Raw genomic sequence first — 22,198 nt, 5'->3', positions numbered from 1 at the left:
TTTCTGAGGTTTCTCCCCTTGGCTTATTGATGGCCATCTTCTCCCTGTGTCTTCACAAGGTCATCCCACTGTAACTGTTTATGTCCTAATCAACCTTCTCTTCTTTTTTTCAATTTGAATAATTTATTAAAATGGTAGTTGTCTTTCTAACATATGCACACACCCTTGCACACTCCGAATGATCTGCCTGGGGGAAAAATATTAAGTATGCCTAAGGAGAAAATGAAAAACAAATTGCTATAGGGTTTTCATTATTCTAGGCAATTATGTCCACATGACTTACAAAGCTATTGCCAAATCCATCCAAGGAAGCAGAGTATGAAAAAGAGGGAAAATATTTTAAAAATTCAATGGTGGCGTAGCAGAGCTCTCAATATAAGAAAGTGACATAATGTGGACTTTTGCTATGAATTTTCACTTTGCGAATATGGGGAGAGGTTAACCAATGGGCAGAAAATTAGAGAAGGTGATATGTAATAGGCTTTTTGCAGTCAATTTTTCTCATAGTATTATGCAAGATCATCAAGAAAATGCTTACTTATTCTCTGGAACCAGTTTTAGAACTTTTCCAATCACAAGTCTTGCCCTCATGTGTTAAGGTAAAGTGACCCATGTAAGGAAGTCTTTAAAGACCTTAAGGCAGATGGTTCCTGCTCTCCTTAAATGAGCAGTGCATACTTGATCTTGCTTCACAAAACAGGGTTGAGTCTCACTTTCTATCTACCAATCTGATTAAGGCTGTTATTTTAACTTCCTCAATACAGGTGTGAATTTGCAGCACTGAATTAAATTCTGGGCAGATGATAGATCTATGCTCTGTAATCACTATCTAAGCACCAAATGTGCCTCCAGAATGACAAAGATTATTAACATCACAAACTATGAATCCTGGAAGAATTTCCTCTTCTTCAACTGTTTTCAGTCTGATTTTGAGCTTTTCACCTGGGGCTACAGTATCAGCTTCTATAACATTGGAAAGTGTTCCAAGACCTTCCACATTGTGCTTTTTTGGCATCATCACAAGCTGCTGGCCTTTACAAACAAACTGCCTGATTCCAGCTTTTCCAGAACAACAGTGCCCATATCCTTGTACTTATCCAAAATTGCCAGCCTGACTGGTACAGCAACTGATCTACTGAAGTCTGACAAATTACCTAGATATAGAAGAAATGGTAATCCAATGTACTAAGTACAGAAATTCAATTGCTCTTTGAAATTTTCTGCAGTTAGTCCTGAGCAGGCATAAAGAGAATGCAGTTTTTGGAATTGAAGCCAACTTTTTTCAAAATGGCACCAGTTTTTCTTTATATTCTTCGTATCTCTCATTGCTCCAATTTGCTGTTGGATCATTCATCTTATTAATAAACAGAATTAAGTGTTTCACACTTGCTGTCTTTGCCAACATTGCATGTTCTCTTGTTTGTCCTTTTATCAAATCCAATTTCAAGCTCTCTTCTCCTGGCTGAGATTAGCAGCACAGCCAAATCAGCTTGAGAGACACCACCAGTTGTATTTGGGATGAAGCTCCTGTGACCAGAGACATCTAGAACTATAAAATACTTCTTTTCAGTTTCAAAAAAGGCAAAACTCGCTTCTATTGTTTTATCCTTGTCTCCATTTTCCTAACTTGTGTCTAAGATTCAAGACAAGTACCAAGTTTCTCTGTTTTGTTTTTCTTTAACTTCTTTTTCATACATTTCAAGTGCCCTGTTTTCACCCATTTCAGTCAAATACACTATTTGTCTTCCAGTGGTTGACTTGCCAGCATCGACATGCACAATGTACTGCATTTTCTTTTGAGAAAAGACGTCTCTCTGTTACCCAGGCTGGACTGCTGTGGTGTGAGTGGCTTAATGTAACCTTGAACTCCCGGGCTTATACGATCTTCCCAACTCAGCCTTTGGAGTAGCTGGGTCTACTGGTGCACACTACCATGCGCCATGCACTGGCATTTTTTATTTTTAAGTGATGGGATCTTGCTATGTTGCCCAGGGTGTTGCTCTTGAACTCCTGGCCTCAAGCAATCCTCTCACCTCAGCCTCCCAAAGTGCTGGGATTACAGGCGTGAGTGCCTTTTAGGAGTGCCTGGTGGCATAACCACAGAATTAGGTTTTGGCATTTCATCTTCCTCATTCATCATTTCCTGGGTACTTTTCTCTGGTGGCTTACATCTCCCCAGGAACCATCTCTGCTTCACTTATTTCTTCTACATGCTTCCCTAATCTTCTCTTCTTATGAGGACACCAGTCATTTTGGATTAGGACTCTCACTAATAACTTCATTTTAACTTGATTACCTCCGTAAAGGCCCTATCACCAAATAAGATCACAGTCTGAGGTAGTGGGTGTTAGGACTTCAACATATGAATTCTGGAGGGATACCATTCAGCCCATAACACAGACTTACTAGAATGACAAAAAAAAAAAAAAAATACTTTCAGTGGACATATGAAGTGCTAGTGAGGATGTGGAAGACTAAGATACTCATTCACTGCTAGTGGTGATACACAGTGGTTTGCCCACTTTAGAAAACATGCACTTACCATATGAGCCAGAAATATCACTCTTAGGTATTTACACAAGAGAATTAAAACATATATTCCCACAGATACTGTATACAATTATTTATAGCAGTTATATTCATAATAGCCCAAAACAGCAAACAACCAGAATATCCATCAACTGATGAATGAATAAATTTTGTTGTATGTCTATGTAAGAAATACTACCCATAAATAAAACAGGAATAAACTACCGATAAATTCAACAGGATGTTTAGACCTCAGAAGCATTATGCAACATGAAAGAAGCCAGATACAAAAATGGTAAAATGTATAAGACTCTCTGGAAAAGGAAAAGTTCTGGCTCTCATCAGCACTGATTGGCATAATCTTAGTTGGTCTTCATTATATGGAGGAAGACTCTTTTCATTATTTTTGTTAGATTTGTAAAAACTAAAGGGAAAAAACTATAGGGAGAGAAATTGGGTCACTAATTGCCAGGAGTGGGGCTAGGGGCAGGAAATTGATTGAAAAGAGGAGCAGGGAGACTTCTTGAGGTTAGGGAAATATTCTTTATCTTGATTGTGGTACTGGTTAGAGAACTACATACATTTGTCAAAACTTATTAAACTGTATTCTTTAAAAGGATGTATTTGACTATGTGTAAATTTTGTTAAAGTAAGCTTGGCTTTTAAAAAGTATTAAAAATAGTAGTCTTAAATGAAGACCATGGAATTGCTGCAACAGATAATATTAAATCAACATTTTCAAAAATAGAAGGTATGGTCAATCACTATGTCCTAACCAAAAATATTATTGATAATAACATTTTAATTCATCTGTTTTCAATTTTTCTTGTGTGTATGCCTATATAATATATATTATCATGTAATATATTAACACACAACTACATGTGTATAATTTACACATAAATAACTGGACATGTAAAGGATATGCATGCAAAAATTTTGTATAAACGTAAGGCATGCACACTCAGATATTTTGGATATCTCTCATAGTTACTTTCAATTGTCTTTATTTTAATAAATAATTCTCAAACTAATATCTCTGTGCTTGGAGGTTTTATCATCATTTTGGATTTTTTCAAAAGGAAGAATGACAAAATTTGAATTAATGTGTCAAAGTTTAAAAAATCTGTCTCATGAAATATATAGATTCAATTATTTTTCAAAGTTCTTGAACCAGTTTACATTGACACAAACAATTAATGAAAGTGCCTGTTTCATCATACTCTTGTTAGCACTGATTGACATAATCTTAGTTGTTCTTTATTATATTGTGGAAGAGTCTATTATTTTTGTTATATTTTTAAAAACAGTAAATTACTTTTAGCAACTGTCTTTTAGCAAACTATTAAAATCTTACAAATCTGGCTTTACCTATTGATACAGTATATTATGTGCATTGATTTTTTTACATTAAGCCATCTTTACACTACTGAATAGAATACAATTTCAAATGCCTGCTGGCAAAGCTGGCCCAGTAATTTGTAGTTGATAATGGCTAATCACAGCCTTTGCAGGAAACTCCTAACTACCTCTCCTTCCAGAACCTGGACTTTTAATAAATTTGTTTCCTCATCCTTAGAGCTATTTACCTTCCCTCATTCTCTCAGATAGCTGCCTATATTTCTTTGTAAAGTTATTATTTTTATAGTAAGTCAGTTTCTTTTTTTTTTTTTTTTTTTTTTGAGACGGAGTCTCGCTCTGTCGCCCAGGCTGGAGTGCAGTGGCGCGATCTCGGCTCACTGCAAGCTCCGCCTCCCGGGTTTACGCCATTCGGCGCCCACCACCACACCCAGCTAAATTTTTGTATTTTTAGTAGAGACGGGGTTTCACCGTGTTAGCCAGGATGGTCTCGATCTTCTGACCTCGTGATCCACCCGTCTCGGCCTCCCAAAGTGCTGGGATTACAGGCTTGAGCCACCGCGACCGGCCTAGTAAGTCAGTTTCTTTACCATCTTGAAAACAGTTGCATGGTCTCCACGTTTTGGATACTCTGAAAAGGATTTCACTGAGACTCTGTCCAGTGTAATCTTCCAGAATAGAACAACTTTCCCTTCCAAGATTTCAGGCCTCATACTTAAACCTTGAGCTTTTGTTGAGCCCTGTAAGTGTGGTGATCAGCCACCTATTGAGTAATGCAGCCAAAATTACAGTTTATATCCAAGAGTCCAGAGATGCTATCTAAATATGCTTTATCATCCATTCTACCCATCTAAGGGGCGCCTTCATGTACACAACAGAACCAAATGGAGTATATATGACAGCATGAATTAACAACTCTTGGCCATTTTAAAGACTGAAAAAAACAGCAGCACCAGAGAAATAAATAAATTAAATAAACAAATAAATAAATAAGCAAACCAATAAGGCAAATCGTTTTCAGTACTAAACACTGAATAAATCTTAAGATCCTCAGACTGACATTTATCGAAACAGCTCTTTGAAGCCAACAACACAAAGCAGCCAATAGTGGTTAAACAATGCTTTTTATTTCCCCAGGGTTGGAAATCTGGAATTCTCAATTCTGATTATATATCAAAACAATGTATATAGCTTCTACAGGTATACTCGGGCCCAACACTCAGGTGATCTCTTTAGTAAGTCTGGAATGAGGATTACGCATCTGCATTTTTAATAAGCTGCAGGTATGATTCTGATGCTTAGCCAATATTTTAAATTATTGGTTTAAATTCTGGGGATCAGATGGGTTTGGGAAAACAATTCTTTCCAGAAAGCTTAATACAAAAAAATTTCTAAATTCTGAAAGTACCAGAGCTTTTAGCCAGCTAATCAATTTATGCCTTGATAAGACAAATAGACCCTTTTGCCAAGGATTAACAATCTTGATATAATTCCCAGAATTATTCTGTACAGGATAAACATATGTATTAGGTAACCTGAGGATCAGAAATTGTCTGTGGATATTATCTGTCCTGCCTGCCCTCTGCTGGCATGAAGTTGGACAATTGACAGAATGTGTGCTTAGCTTGACAAGGCAGTCATTTTCATGGAAGAAATGTTTTGGTTTATTTAAGCAAGGCATAGCAGTATTTGGAAGGCCTAGAAATAACAATATAAAATGACTTGGAGATTCTGGATAGTGAAATAATCTCAAGTTTTATTAAACCCATGTGTTCAGCTGTGTACTTCTTCGAGTCAGAGATGCTTGACCACTGAAAAGCAGCCATATCTAAAATACCTAAGTAGGACAGAACCAGCCAAGTTGGACCCAAAGAGGAAGCAGCAGACCCTGTTGGCCAACTAATACTGGAAAATCAAGACGAGAGGGAGCCATTGGCAAGGCAAGAACTTGAGGAGGAAAGTTATCTGTCTATTGATAGAAGAGAGGGGGAATCTTTTTTAAGGGCACTGTAATCAAATTTCAGCATTATGGAGATAGAAGATGGCAGTATCCAAGAAGAAAAAGACTACTGGCTCTGTTGAAAGAACTATTGTACATGGAATGCAAGTCAGTGGAAGACAGTGTAAAAAAGAGACTTGGTCCAGGCAGACAAGTGACACGGTTACCAGGGTCCTCATGGGCCTTAGGTATCTGGACATATTCCTCTCCTGCGTTTTGCCTTCCTTAACAAGCTGACCCAAGTCATGTAACAGGTAGGGCAGGGCTCTCCTAACTTAGCTGACCAGGCTGAATTGCTAACCATAAAAGAAAGCATCTGACCATTTATCTCTTTGAGGGATGGATGCCTTCTGAGGTTGCTGAAGCAAGACTCTAGCATTCCCAACAAAAACCTGGGACCATTTCTGTTTTCTTAGGCAGCATATCTAGCTGCCAGAAGACGAGATGGACTCCAGCCCTGACCTTCCATTGACTTTTTACTCATTATAATCTCACTGAAATACTAAAATCTCTACTGACAGTGAGGCTTATCCCCCATTTTCTAGTCATGTGATACATGTTAGAGCATGATGCCCCACTGTGCAAGTGTTTACAAAAACCCACCTAAACATTGCTTGTACATCATTCCTTTTCCCACATCACCTTCCTTCAAATGACAAGAACTGAGCCCCTTGGGGAGCTAGTACCAGGATTCCTTTCCTGTTTGCTGCTTCCTTGTATGTTTGAGTCACAAACCTATTAAATCGTGGCTGAGAAAAATTTCTGTTTATCCTGGTGTTAATTTCTACTTATGCAAGAGCCAACAAATGTGGGGTCCAGGATGCAGTAACAGCCTTGGTGACTCTGCTGGAGCCCATAAGTGAGGATATTTCCCTGAGGAGAAGCACCGGAGAGCCAGCAAGACCTCCAGAATGTGACCTTGTGATAGATGAAATGGCCACTTGAAATATTTGCTTCAGTGTCTCTGCAGTCACTGAGTCCTCCCTTGGCCCAAGGTACTTTTGTTCTCTTTCTGAGCCCTGCCCCTCATTTTCTTTTCCCTCCTGATTGGCTTAGGGATTTCTGGAGGAAGGGGTCCTAGTCCCCTCTGTGCTAGGTTTTAAGAACCCTCTGACTAGCTGACATCAGATTCTGAGTAATTTCCAAGAAACCCGCTAGACTGGTTGAGGAGGTAGGCAGTCGGACTTGATCAGCCCAAAGAACAATGGCTGGGATGAGTCCTGCTGCATGCCCAGCTTCTCTGGGCTCTTTATTTCTCTCTTCATTTTCTTTTTCTTTCTTTTTTCCCTTCCCCATCTCCTTCCCCATCTTCTAACTTTATTCCTCTGGTTATCTCAGAGAGCCACCTACAGTCTTACTCATCTCAGCCAAAAGTACACTTAGCTTCCTCTGGCTGTAAAGACTTCACCTTGACTTGTGACTTGCAAAGGTGGGAGGGACTCATCTGACACTGTGAAGGTCTAGGATGCTGAGGCTTTCCCTGATGGGAGACTAGCAAGAGTGGTGACGACATTGACTCTGCATTGGGCAGTGGCGGGAAGCCTCACAAGCTTCCTTTCCTTGCCTTGTCTTTTTTCTTCCCTTCCTGTCTCTCTCACACCCACCCCCTTTCAACCTGGTTCATTTGCAGAGAACTATCAGAAATTTCATATTCTCCTATTTTCTCCCTGAAATGAAGGAAAAGGTTTTCTCCCTATATTTCCTCCTTGCCTTCACTCCACTGTCCAGTGAGACTCGAGTGCTCTCCCTTTTGTCTGCCCTGGGGAGTACCTCCCAGGCAGAACACTGGAACCATTTTCTTTTTTACAGGAAACTCTCCACTCTCATTGCTTCTGATTGGGAAAACTTTGTCCAGTTGAACTCCTCACCAAAATACTGATCTTTTGATATTTCACTCCCTCTTTATTTTACTCTGAGATTCAAGAGCTCCCATTCCATGATCTTTTTGATATCCCTAATTTCCCCTATCACTTCCTCCTTCAAGTTGGGTCCATTCTGGCCTGGGCAAAGGTAGAGCAGTTACAATTGTCTGAGCTCAGTCCTTCGGCTTTCACCCCTCCTCCTGACTGTTTGGCCTGTGTTCTAAATGAGGTAAAAGCAGTTTTGAGTAATGGGGGCCTTCTTCCTCAAGAGTAGAGGAATTATCTTAGCACCTACTACTGCCCATCTTCAAGAAAAAAGGGCACTGTACACCTGTGGCCTATACAATACAAGTGCACTCTTTCAACTACACACACCATGGGCATTCCTGGCCTTGTAGTCACACGTAGGGCACCCATTCCTTAGCAGCTAGTGTGAAACAACTATGTCTGTTATTTCTATGTTTTCCTCTCTGATCCCTGAGAACAAGGATTCCTCCATCCAAGGGAATCCTGGGCTGACTACTGGGCTTAAAGGGTCTCAAATTACATCAAGACTAATTCCCTGGGGCTTTTCCCTATACCAGGATCTTTAATCAAAGGTAACAGGAGAGGCAGGATTAGACATGGGCAATGATCTCAGTGTTCCCCATGACTCTCTTCTAGGATACATTCTCTCCAACTGGGGGCAATTTAAGCTAGAAGACCTAAAGAAAAAGAAATTAGTCTCCCTTTGTGACATCACCTGGCCCCAGAACCCATTGGGAGATTAGGAGCAATGAACATTACATGAGTCTCTTAGGTATAATGCTACGTTACAGCTAAACTTGCTTTATAAGCAGTCACAGAGGTGGGAAGAAATCTCTTATGTGCAAACTTTTATGAAGTTGTATCAAGATACTGGGTTATTGGACTCATGTCACATATGCATGGCATCTACCATTCCCAGCTTATTGCCTGGGGTTAAGAAGCAAGTGCCGGACCTACCCATTGATCCACTATTACAGTCACCACCTAATCTTCCTGATCCCAGGCCTGATACACAGTAACCCTCCACCCCTCTTTCAGGTTCAAGGCCTCCTTTGGCCCCTGAATCTCCACCATACTTGGATCAGGCCCATAGAGAACTAGAGATTTTAAGGCCAGAGCCCTATCCACTATCCCCTATGGGGGTCTGATTGAGTTCTAAGCTGGCAACTACTTTTACCTCACCCCCCCAGTCCAAGGCCTCTGTCCCCTAAAGGAGATAGCAAATGGGTGGGGGGAATAATTCAGGTTCCCATCCCCTTCTCCATGGCAGATCTGAGAGTATGTAAAGAAAAGTTTAGCCAGTTCTTAGAGGACCCCAGTAAATTCAGGGAGGAATTTGTAAAACTATGTCTGAGGTTCACCCTAACCTGTTAGGATGTGATGGTGATTTTAGACAATTGTGCCACCCCAGATGAAAAGGTCCAGATTCGTGAAAGGGCAAGGGCACATGCTGACTCATTTGTACAGGCAATGCCTCATATGCTGTTTATCAAGCTTTGGGGAAGACAATCCCTGAGCAGGACCCCTGGTGGGACCTTAGTGATGAAATAGACAAATGTAGAATGAAGCATTTTATTGCCTATGTGACTGAAGGGATGAGAAAATGCATGAAGAAGCCTGTGAATTATGACAGGGTTGGGGAAGTAGCTCAGGCTGGACTGGCAAAGAATCTCCTCAGCTGTGTTACAGAAGTCTTCAGAAAGTATAGTAACTATTGTTAATCCAGAGTTGCCAGAAGGGATAGCCTTGTTGGCTATGCACTTTGCATTTTTATCACACAGTTCACTCCTGATATTAGAAGGAAGTTACAAAAGTCAGAGACAGGGCCCCATACCCCTCTGTCAGTATTGGTAGAGAAGGCTTTTAAGGTTTTCAACAGCAGGGACAGGGCAAAGCAAGAGGAAAAAGATATCAGGCTGATCAAGAAAACACAGCTTTTGGCTACCTTGATTAGCCCTCCACCTCATGGCAACCCAAAGAGGCAAAGAATACCAGAGACAAGAGACAACTGCCCAATGAGGGACCTAACCAAAACACACACTGCCAGAAGGATGGGCACTGAAAAAGGGATTGTCCTGACCACATCAAAGCAGGGAGATCCGCTGACTTTCCAGACAGGATCCTCGTCTTGGAAATCTCTCCCATGAGGGAGACTGTACCACTGACTAATGGCACCCAAGAATCCACCCAGCTCCCACCTCCATCATCACCACTCCAGAGGAGCCTAGGAAAACTGAATTTCTTATTGATACTGGAGCAGCCTATTCTGTCCTAAGTCTGTAAGCCTCCTCTCCAATCATGACTGTCTGGTGATAAGAATAGATGGATGATTTAAGGTAAGACAATATACTTTTCCTCTTGTCTGTGAGGCTGGTTATGAAGTTATAACTCATTCTTCCCTACATATTCCTGAATGCCCCACTTTAGTGTTCGGTAGGAAACTGCCGAGCTCATTGGAGGCTTCTATCTTGTCAGGAAAAGATAGCCTCAAGGTGTCAGTAGACAAAGGACAAGAGATCAATTTGTTAGCCTCACTACAGCTAGCGGATATTAACATTTCCTCTCTTCCTGATGAAATCTGAATTCAGGTTAACACAGTAGTATGGGACATTACAGTTCCAGCATGAGCTGTCAGAGTTTCCCCTATTGAAGTAAAGCTAAAACCAGGAGTAAAATACGCTTGGAAAAGACAATATCCTCTAAGACCTGAATCCCTAAAGGGAATTCAGCCATTACTTACCAAGTTCCTAAAACACGGATTAATAAAGGCCCATCAATGAACCTGTAACATTCCCATACTTCCCATCTAAAAGCCAAATGGGGAATATTGGTTTGTGCAAGAGCTATGAGCCATAAATGGAGCTGTGGTTTCCATTCATCTGATGGTATGAACTTGTATACACTGCTCATCCAGATTCCTGGGATGCACAATACTTCATTTAAAAATAATTCTCTAAAATAAATTTAAAAGCTAGCATCTGTAAGTACTAGGAAGTGCAGACAAAGTGAAAAAGCATCTTTTAAACAGTTGGGGACTCAATTTAGTCGAGGTGAGTTCTGTTCTCAAAATTAGTAGAAACTTCCAGAAGTGTGGTACTGCTAGACTCTGTGGATGATATAAAGGAATATATAATTTATATATCACAAAATTTATGATATAATCATAAATCATAAAATCATAAAATTTCTAACCATTTATCTCTTCGAGTAGTGCCTTCTGAAGTCCCTGAAGCAAGACTCCAGCATCCCTGATAAGAACCTGACCAGGTGCGGTGGCCTGCCACCACGCCCAGCTAATTTTTTGTATTTTTAGTAGAGACGGGTTTTCACCATGTTAGCCAGGATGGTCTCAATCTCTCAGCTAATTTTTTGTATTTTTAGTAGAGACAGGGTTTCACCATGTTAGCCAGGATGGCCTTGATCTCCTGACCTCGTGATCCGCCTGCCTTGTCCTCCAAAAGTGCTGGGATTACAGGCGTGAGCCACCACGCACAGCCACATATTGTTTTTTACCTCCAAATTCATCCTTCTTTCTCTACTCAAATTTGTGACCATGTGAAGTACATTCCCCAGAATGCAAAGTTAGCTGGTTCCTATTGGTTTCTACAAACAGGAGATGCTATAGGGGGATTAGAGGAAGGAAGTACAGAGAAGGGACTTTTTTAGTTTTTTTTCTGCTCCTGTCAGCTTGGTTCCATCCTTCAGCTTCCCTTGGCATTCACAGAATCAGCCTCATCACACTCTCAGAAATCCAGCAATAGCCAGAGATACCCCTTCCTCAGAGAGCTGAGCACCTGGATTCTGCTAAACCCACGTCACATCTCTCTCTCTCTTTTTTTTTTTTAACTTCAATTCCAAAGAGTAGTAGCTGCTTCCCTATTACTTCAGTGAGTCCCCTTTTTTCCCCTCAGCCTTCAGAGCCTTTGTAACTGATTACCTGTATCAACTCCCTTCATTTGAAATGCTTAGCGTAATTTTTGTCTTCCTGACTGGAACTTGCACAGTACAGAAGGCAATAATAGCTGGTCTGCCTAATATGTTCAAAACGAAAGAACAAAATGTAAATAGATTAATTGTGCTATTGTTTATACCTGATTTGTTCAAGCAACTGTACTTACTGAGCTTATCTGTCCAGAGATAGATGTTGCTGGTTTAAAGTCAATGATTTATACAATTCAAATATACAAGTAAAATCCAATAATCAAATGTATCAAAAAGTATATAATTTTAGATAAATGTAAAGTTCTATATTTTCTTGTTACTCACTTGACCAGGCCTCTTTATTGAAGCTAACTGCTGCTATTTTCAACAGTTATCTATGCTTCTGAGTCATCATCATCCAAGGTTCAACCCTTTATTTCTAATATCAGCCTTTCAAGATCTTACTGCCCTAAGCCTACCCTTTCCTACAAATGTCTCACCCAAGTCCATAGCCCTTCCTTGGATCCATACTCTAGGGGGTAGACAAGTGACATTGTCTTCACTTCCTATGCACTTAAGACTCAATGTGGGACAATTACCAACACCCTGGGTTGACTTGGCATACTCCACTTTAAGTTTTTACGTTGGAACCCCAGTATGAACTAACAAGACTACCTTCTCCAGTTCCATGGTGTGCACAGTTTGAATCTATCCCATAATTTTGAGCTCACACTAAGTAATGCAACTCTTCTGAGTGTCCAGATTTAATGTCAAATGACAGGGTGTAGCTACTTTCTGTATGTAACCTGCTCTGTCTTCTCAGAGTATTCGCACTGACACAGCTGGATTCTCCCCATTTTTTCCCAATATTCATCCATCCAGACTCCTACAGTTCCCTTCAACGCTTGGAATCCCAGGGTCTTGCCACATTACATGTAGGAGTAATTTCCACTCTATTGTGCATCTTTTATCAAGATTAATTTTAAATCTTGGTGCTATTGTACTCAGTCTCTGCAAGAAGAGCTCAGTATTTTTAAAAACCTGTGCACATTTTGAAACTAAAAAAGTTCTTATTGGTACTGAGAAGGGCTTCTTATTTATAATCTCAGGGATGAATACAATACTTGGAAAATTCTACACTATAGGTTCACTTCGGATGAAAAACATATTTATGCTTTCTGGTAAATTACTTGAAGTATCTTTGAAGCAGCGTCAAAAGTCTGCATTTCTGATTTTCTTGAGAAAACTAAAATCCATTCATTCAACAACCAACAGTCACCTAAAGTGTATGTACAGTGGGTGAGGGGAATCTAGCTAAATAGTTTAGAAAGATAAGATCTACCCATTTCTTAGGAAACTCATGAAAAATAAATAAATTATCAGAAATATATTTCAGAAATGAAAGGTAGACTTTAAAGTCTCTATGTTACTTAATAAGCGTATAAATAAAGAAGACAGTTTTCATCGTATACATCCAAAGGTCCTCTTGCATTCTAATTCAGTCTCTCTTACTCTCTTGCTTATCTGCTAGCACAACTTTCATACCTCCCATATTTTCCCTGAACCCTGACTCCAATCTATTTTTCACACAATAACATCCTTATTATTCAAAATCTAAAGAAGCCATTGCATGTTTTAAATTTTATTTGGTCCTATACTAACACAAAAATCTACTGGCCGGGCGCGGTGGCTCAAGCCTGTAATCCCAGCACTTTGGGAGGCCGAGACGGGCGGATCACGAGGTCAGGAGATTGAGACCATCCTGGCTAACACGGTGAAACCCTGTCTCTACTAAAAATACAAAAAATTAGCCGGGCGAGGTGGCCAGCGCCTGTGGTCCCAGCTACTCGGGAGGCTGAGGCAGGAGAATGGCGTGAACCCGAGAGGCGGAGGTTGCAGTGAGCTGAGATCGGGCCACTGCACTCCAGCCTGGGCGACAGAGCAAGACTCCATCTCAAAAAAAAAAAAATCTATTAATTAAGCTGTATTCTGTCTCTTATCCCAAAAAGTACTGGTCTAGATACAAAAATCTATTTTTCCCTTTTCTGTATTTTCATCCTTCTTCAAGTTGAAATACACATAGATGAGAGTAGCCCAGACAACATTTAAAAGCCAGTTTAACTCTGATAGCTCAGAACTAAAGAGAATACATTAGAAAAGTAAATTGTGGCCCTGTCTTTAACTTCAGAGAAAAAGTAAAAGGAAAATAATTCAGAGTAAAGAGAAATAGACAAATTCAAGAGATATACACAAAGTAGCTTTAACAAGACTGCGATTGATCGCATGTGTGAGGTAAAGGCGAGACAGGAAAAGTGCCCAGATTTCTAACTAGAACAACAATTTAGGCTGTGGATCATTCTTTGAAATCATAGATAAAGAATGCAATGAGGAAAAAGATCAGTTGTCTTGGATGTATTAAGTCTAAAATACTTATGAGAAATTGAATAGCAACATCAAGTAGGAAAATGAATATATATGTTTGCATCTGCTATAAAATGAATGTTTGAATTCCACCAAATCATAAGTTGAAACCTAATCCTCAATGTGATATTACTGGAAGGTAGAGGCTTTGTGAATAAATTAGATTATGAGAATGGAGCCCTCATGAATGGGATTATTGCTTTTATAAAAGAGGACCCAGAAAAATTCCTTGTCCCTTCAATCCTGTGAGAAAACATCCAGAAAACTACCGTCTATGAACCAGGAAACAAGCCTTCACCAGACACTGGATCTACCAGCACTTTGATCTCGGACTTTCAGCCTCCAGAACTGTGAGAAATAAGCCATCTAATCTGTGGTATTCTATTATAGCAGCCGGAACAACCTAAGACAGTATCTTCCTAAAATGACTTAAAATATAGATCTAGGGGGCTGTGGCTGTTGGATGGTCCTCAAAACCATTTTTCTATTGAGAGAGAATATATGAAATGAGAAAAGGGAGTCTGAGAAACATCACAGTTAAAGAAGAGAACCCTTACAAAGAAGACTAAGAGAATCAGAGACAGGGTGAAAAATGAAGCAAAGAAAGCAGGTGTTTTTAAGAGAGAAAGATTACAATGCTGAGATATTAAGGCAGATAGGGACCAAACAGTTTCAATTAGATTTAGCAACAAGTGATTCTAGTGCTGTTCCAGGGGCTAAAGCAAGATGGCAATGAATTGAGCAAGTCAATAAGGTGGTAAGAAGATGGAGACTACAGTAGAAATTATTATTTTAAGAAGTGTGTCTTCTTTCTTTAACAGAAAAAAAGAGTAGGAATGGAATAAATTCTGATAGAAGTTTTCCAGAAGAGAAACAAAGATTGAAACACTGAAAGCAGATCTCTGCATCATCAGTCTATTTCTCAGTACACAAAATATTCTCAGATCTCCCAAATGTAAAAATTGTTTTAAAAAATTCTCTTTTGATCACCCCATGTCTCTATTATCTTATTTGTCTCCTCCCTTGTAAAACAGAACTTCTCAAAGGAGGGATCCGTAATCATTACCTCCACTTCTTCACCTTATATCTGCTCCTTAACTGCAATTCTGCCCCTAATCACTCCTCTGAAACTACTATATAGTGATACCAAGGACCTCTGCCTCATCTAAGTTAACATAAAATCACACCTATGGTCTCCTTTTAAACACTTAGAAGTATTTCAATCTGCTCAAGTACTCTGATTTCTTGAATTCTATGGCACCACACCTCATGGATTTCACTCTATCTCCCTGGAAGACCCTTCTGTCTCAGCAAAGTTAGTTCTCTGTGAAAGTGCTGAATGACAGAATAGCCCCAAACCAGACCTAGATGTTCCCCAATTTTCCATCTACATTACTCCAACCTACCATATCTCCAAACAGCAGATGTACTAATGGCTTTTTTCCTCGTAGTTGTTCTTCTTGACATCTCTGCTGGACTGTCCAATTGACGCTTTAGATTTACTGCCTGTCAAATACTGGCTATTTCCCTCTGAAAGTGAAAATGGATGGGATACAAAACATAGACGGAGAGATTCAGAAGATGAACATTTCTTCCACTGTACAGGCAGGAAAAAAAAGGGGATGGGTACAAATGCCATCTTGGTAGGTTTGGGCAAGTATCAGGCAGGTGAAGGAAGACCTCAACTTAAAGCTTCTATCACCCCTTAAGTGAAAAGAGAATGGGAACACCTTGTGCACCCAGTTGTAGCTGAATATCTTGAATTTATAGTGACCATTAGGAGTTATAAGCAAGAGAGTGATATAATTATATTATTTTGAGAACGGTGAATCTGCCAGAATAGAACATCAATTAGAAGACACTGAACTGATAAGCATGGAGTCCAATTAGGCAAGATCCCAACCATGTTTAGAAAAATGATTATGGAGAGAGAATGCAATAGTGCACATCAAATATTCAACCTCTTTGATTTACCAATATTCAACTCCTTTGGGTCTGTTTAGAGATTATTCACGTACTACCTATTTTTTCCTCCAAACTTAGGACAATTGTTTTCCTGAAGGCATCACTGATCATGAAGAAGAGAGGAGTAATGGGTAAATCATTGTGAACGGCACTGGAGTAAATGATCTTTTCTATTCTTTTAAAAAAAAAATGGAGGTCATCTCTCTATCTGAATGCCTGCACATGAGTGAAACCCAGTAAGAAGAACTAACTGTTCTTCTCCACCCAAGATGAGAGGGCATTTTTGAAGAACTTTAACTAGAAAATGCTGTCAAGATCATCCTGCTAAGGAGTTTGTGTGTTTCTTGCTATTCTAGGTGCTAATGGACATAAAAAAACTGTAAGAACAATTCATTTCTGGCACCCTCAGAGGATGCTACTCTTAAAATAATAAGAGAAAGTGTGGAGCTGGGTATCCCCTCTGAGAAAATGTGTTCATGAAAATATCCATTGTGCAGAAGGTGGAAGATCTGTCACTCCACCTAAGAAATTGGAGTAAACAGCTCATTAAACTCACATAGCATACTAAGGTGAGAGAGAAACTATAAAAATCAAGAAAGAAGGTAAATAAAGAGGCTGCATGTCTCCAATGGAAATTGTTTAATATGTATTAGGAAGAAAATAAGTTACATATGAAACAAGAATTTAACCATAAGTTGTAATAAAAAACTGATCTGGCCATTTACTAGGTAGTTTTTCATAACATTCTCAGTGTACTCTCATAAAGGAACAGGATGAATTCCTGATGTGAAGAAGGGCGGGGAATGGTTACATGGAAATTACAGATGATGAATATCAAGAAGCAGTTTAGGAAGTTGGGTTTTGGGAATTTAAGCATATTTAAATATATATACACACACACACACACAGATATGTTTTAGTTGGATGCACATATATACATATGTATATAATTACATAAGTATGAATATATTACATAAATATGAGCTGTATCTCTATTCATATTACACAGAAATATATATGTATATGTGTGTATATACATATATATGTATATTTCTGGAGCATGGAGTCCAATTAGAACTCCAATGTATATGTTGTTCATCCAACTAAAACACGGATCTTTTCAAAATTTGATTATCTACTCTATGCAAGCACTATAAGAAATTTAAAGATGGTGTAAGACATAATCCCTTTTCTCAAACAGGTTTTTAATATTTGAGATGGATTTATCACTTAGAGCACAAGCACCTGATTCAGTATATGATCAATAAATATTTGTTAAATTTGTGGAATGAATAAATTAATGAATAACAATCTTGTTTCTGATCTTGCACAATGTTTAAAATGCTGAAAGTTGGGAACCTGACACAAAAGTAACAAATACCACAGCCCTGTTAGGTTTGGAGCAGTAATCCTAGCCAAAGACTGATCCTATTGGAAAGAGTGATTAAAAGTTAAGCTCAGGGCTGCCCACTGGGTAAGTGTACTGTGCAGCAGTAGGAGGCAGAGAGGAGCACCAGAAAGCTGCCACCTCTCCCTCCAAGGGGGTACTTCTGCACTCCAGAGTGGAAGATGAAGTAAATCACCCTTGAAACTTGTGTAATTGAGAGTGACATATAACAATGTGGTGAGCCAGAGTAAGTCATTAGAGAATGCCTAAGTGTGGGGAGAAGGGATAAGTCACAATATAGCTTCATTCTTGAAGGGAGGTTCAGATGCCTCTAGTTTCCCTCCTGAGCCAGACAGATTGAAGCTGACTTCTAAGAGTGCTGTGGCTGTGCAGAGATTTAGGAAAAATTGAAATCAACACTGCGCTGAAATAAAAACATCCTTTCTCTGCTCTTTACACATTCCTGTGCCACTGGAGGCTACTTCCAAGCAGCTGTTAGATTATTTTTTTCTTACTTTTCCCTTTGATAATTCTCTTTCATTAATGTCATATCCTAGCTAAAAATGTTTAGTGGCACCACTAGCCTGGGACTTCTAAATCAAATCCCCCACTGGATGCCACCCATCTTTTCAAGATGATCTTCCACACTGCCCTATACGCCCTCTCTACCCACCAGACTAATTTGTTCACTATACCCAAATATGCCTTTCATGTCAGTGCCTTTGCTTACTTCTTGCATTCTTTTATTAATTTAACAAAATATTTGGGCAAGACAGACATGTGTTGTTTATTTTATACCAGAGCACGGTACTAAAGTACTTTACATGAATTTACTAATCATAATAGTGCTTTGAAGCTAACTATATTGTTATGCTCATTTGCAAATGAGGAATTAAAGAATTGCAGTTCTTGATAACTTTTCCGAGATCATACAAAATAATAAAGGATATGTGTGAAATATTCTGATTCATTCAACAAACACAGAACAGATGCTTATCATAGGGCTCCTATGTAAGCTTATCTTCTGCAGCTCTCCACTCTGGGACAATCTGGAGTTTCAGTCAAACTGGTCTACCACTTATTTTATGACATTCTCATTCCTGATCCTGTAACCTCCTGCCTGAGAAGTCCTTCTTTTTCTTTGTCACGATCTTATTTTTACTTCAAGAATTGGGCCACTTCTCCAATTGGGCAGACTACTGCATATAGTCTCTGTGAAATTTAATCAAATTCTACTGTGTTATTACTTTTCCTTATTTCAACATGTATCTCAAAAGACTATAATGTTAGAAATTATATATTCTTTTATATCATCCACAGAGTCTAGCAGTACCACACTTCTGGAAGTTTCTACTAATTTTGAGAACAGAACTCACCTCGACTAAATTGAGTCCCCAACTGTTTAAAAGATGCTTTTTCACTTTGTCTGCACTTCCTAGTACTTACAGATGCTAGCTTTTAAACTTATTTTAGAGAATTATTTTTAAAACTCAGTCATTAAAGATGCAGAAAAAAATCTTCAGAAGGGATGTTTGAAATGAAGAATTCTCAAGGTTGAACATCTCCCTTTTCACAGTACATGAAATTGTTTCAAATAAAAAGTGACTCAAAGAAGGATGGTATTTTGTTTTTGTGCCTAAATTAATCTAATGGCATGCTCAAAATATGACAATTCAAATGACTTTGAAGAAGACATATTTTGCAATTTTTATTATCAAACTTGAAAACACAGTCGTTTCCCCAAAACGTGGCTCATTAAATTGATTTCAAAGCATCTTTGTTTCATTTAATTATACATGTCCATGTACTTTCTAACCCCTTTTATTTGGCTTAAAACATTCTCATTTTCTGACAAGTCTCTAATCTCTTGTAAGCTCCTCAGAGAAATTTAGAGGCACTCTCTGTCACAGAATGCCACATGCCCACAGCCCCAGCACCCCTGCTGAACTTGCAAAGCTGCTGATTCTCTGGTTTGTGTCAGACCTTGGCACCTAAATTTCCTTTTTCAGGCTGCTGACAGCCATTTCCACTGAGTGCTTTGCCTCTGACTTTTCTCTCTAGACATTCAGGTCAGCTGGGGTTCTGAAAATGGCAGAATTTCTCCTGTCTCCTTCTTTGCAGCCAAGGTCATATCCTGAGAGATTGACAGGCTAGGCAAGGAGCAGATGGGGAGTCTCCCTTTGGCTGATGTGGATGTATGATGAATGACTACAATAAACCAGAAGGCAGCTGTGGTTCAGAAAGAGCCCTGAACTCACAGTTACAAGGGCTGTATGTGTCTCTCGTGTGAGCTTCTTAGCTTGTTTGTATCCACGGGAAAGTCACCACACCCCTAAGAGCCTCAGTTTGATCCCCTGTGAAATAGACATAATACCTAGAATCGGGATTGTTGCAATAATTATACAAGATAATGCAAAAATATGGAAATGGAAATAGGTGCAGGAAAAATATAAACTTAAATTCTAAATGTGGGGTTTCCTAGTTTCTCCTTTTAGTTTACCGTAGAAATGCAAATAGGTCAATGTAATTCCTTACAGCTAAAGTTAACTGAGATTAACTAAAACTACTCAGAAGCTAAAGCACTTGGATAACCTGAAGATTAAGGTTCACAAAAGTTTGATGAACTCTTAGAAACAGAAAAGGAAAAGAATTAAATAATAACTTATGCCAGAAAACTGGTTTTACTCCTTCATGCAAGGTTTGACCTCTTGTCTGTCTGTCCATCATTGCAGTTATGCCCTGAGGAGGAAGGACATGGACAGGTACAGAATGACGCTATCATAGCAAGGCAGAACAATATCTCAACTTAACACTATGTATTTGTAAGTCATGTTATAACTTGTACAGCACATTCTTATTGTTTTTGTACTTAGGAATCTTTTTATAAGGTTCTGTGTGCAAAAAATAATACACCCTAGCTAATTCCCAGCATCACACATTCTAGAGCTTCTAGAATGCTGGCCGGAAGCCAAAAGTCCAGTCTGTCCCTTTCGATGGTTCCAGTCTTCCTGTTTCTGTCTAGGGCTCCCCTAAGACTTTCATGTGCAATCTTAGCATGCCAACCAACCAGTTACTGCTGAGAGGCACTGCCTTCTACGTGCTGATCTAGGCATATCATGTTTAATGCAGAAATTTGGGCAAAGTCTCCCTCCATCGGTGGTCATAGGTGCAAAGGTGGCATCAATCCCAGCAGTGTGAGTAATGAAGGCACAATGACCACTCCCCAGTGTTCCATTCAGAGAAGATGGTACCCTGTCCAGGGCTCTTTAGGTTGAAATGATTTCCATTTGTGTTGTTTCACAGTCATGAGGCAGAGTACATGTTACTCAAAGTGCTGCTCTTAGGACAAAAATGAGGCATGAGAACATGGAAGTAATTTAGTCTCCTTGGGGAGATTCAGGCTTTCCAAAATCCTTGGGTTTAGGTGCACAGCAGCACGAGAGAAGGTGAGTCTTCTGCACGGACTCTGCATGAATGCCGGAACTGAGCTCTTTCTTTGCCTGCTACTAGAGGCTTATTGTATGCAAGCTAACCTACCAAAACTCAATATAAACAAGAGTCAGCTCAAAATAAATAAATAAAAATAAAGTCCTTACCTCAAGAAGATTGTATATGTGATTGTGAGGACTATGCTTCTTAAAGTGGGAAAAAGATTCCATATGTTACTCACTTGAAGAACCCACAAGCACTAATAGATCCAAGCCCAGTGTTTTATATCTTATCATGTTTCTATTTTAATTACCAAATAGCTATATGTATTCATGTATTAATTCCAAAACATGTGTAAACCTATTCTAAAGGCCTTGTGTTAGTCACCTCTCAGAGGACAATATGTGGACAAGCCATGCATCTCATTTTAACTCTGTTTTACAGATGAGAAAACTAAGGTTCAGAGAGGCTAGGTAACTTGGTCAAGAGACTGTATCTATACAGTACTATATCCTCAATTCTCAGAACAGAATCTATGTGGAAAAAAAAGTCAAGTGCATGAATTTAGCAAAGGTCAAGATGGCAATAATTATCAGATTTGGGAAGTGAACTCATATCCTCTGATTCTGGTCTGCATTCTCAACTCTAGGGTAGCATCCTGCTTGAATACATCAGCGTATGGAATCCTAAGTTCTTAGAACCAGCAGTTATCTTAATTGTCATCTAGTCTTCCAAACACACATTAATATGGGCAATAAAACATTCTGTATGGGATTATGTTGTGTATGCTCAGGGGTTATGAGCATTTTTCAGGTTAAAAAAAGTTATCAGCAATGGTATCTTTAGGATAAACCTCTATATTGCAGGAATAGATAAATAGTCCTTTGCTGATTATCATCATGGTATCTGTGAGTTGGGAGATTGTTGCACATTGGTAGGTATATTTTCAAAGTGTCATCATCTCTTCTTTTGTATCCTGTAAAACAGTTACAAATATGCCAAAGCCAGGAGAAATTCTCTAGCCATAGTATCTTAATTCTAATGATGTAAATGTACTGAAAAGTAATTGCTGGCTGGGCACGGTGGCTCATACCTGTAATCCCAGCACTTTAGGAGGCCGAGGTGGGCAGATCACGATGTCAGGAGATCAAGACCATCCTGGCTAACATGGTGAAACCCCATCTCTACTAAAAATACAAAAAATTAGCTAGGTATGGTGGCATGCTCCTATAGTCCCAGCTACTCGGGAGGCTGAGACAGGAGAACCACCTGAACCGGGAAGCGGAGGTTGCAGTGAGC

At 39.3% G+C, this 22,198-nt stretch overlaps 1 pseudogene; it reads right to left on the bottom strand.

Moving 5' to 3' along the window:
- Positions 1-534: 534 nt before the first annotated feature.
- LOC105501189 lies at positions 535-4,601 on the bottom strand (annotated as a pseudogene).
- Between the last annotated feature and the right edge of the window lie 17,597 nt (positions 4,602-22,198).

This window comes from Colobus angolensis, unplaced genomic scaffold (genome assembly GCF_000951035.1).
Source record: "Colobus angolensis palliatus isolate OR3802 unplaced genomic scaffold, Cang.pa_1.0 Scaffold7, whole genome shotgun sequence".
Classification (NCBI taxonomy): domain Eukaryota; kingdom Metazoa; phylum Chordata; class Mammalia; order Primates; family Cercopithecidae; genus Colobus; species Colobus angolensis.
The sequence above is the reverse complement of the archived record's forward strand: the minus strand, read 5'-3'. Positions and strand labels throughout refer to the sequence as shown.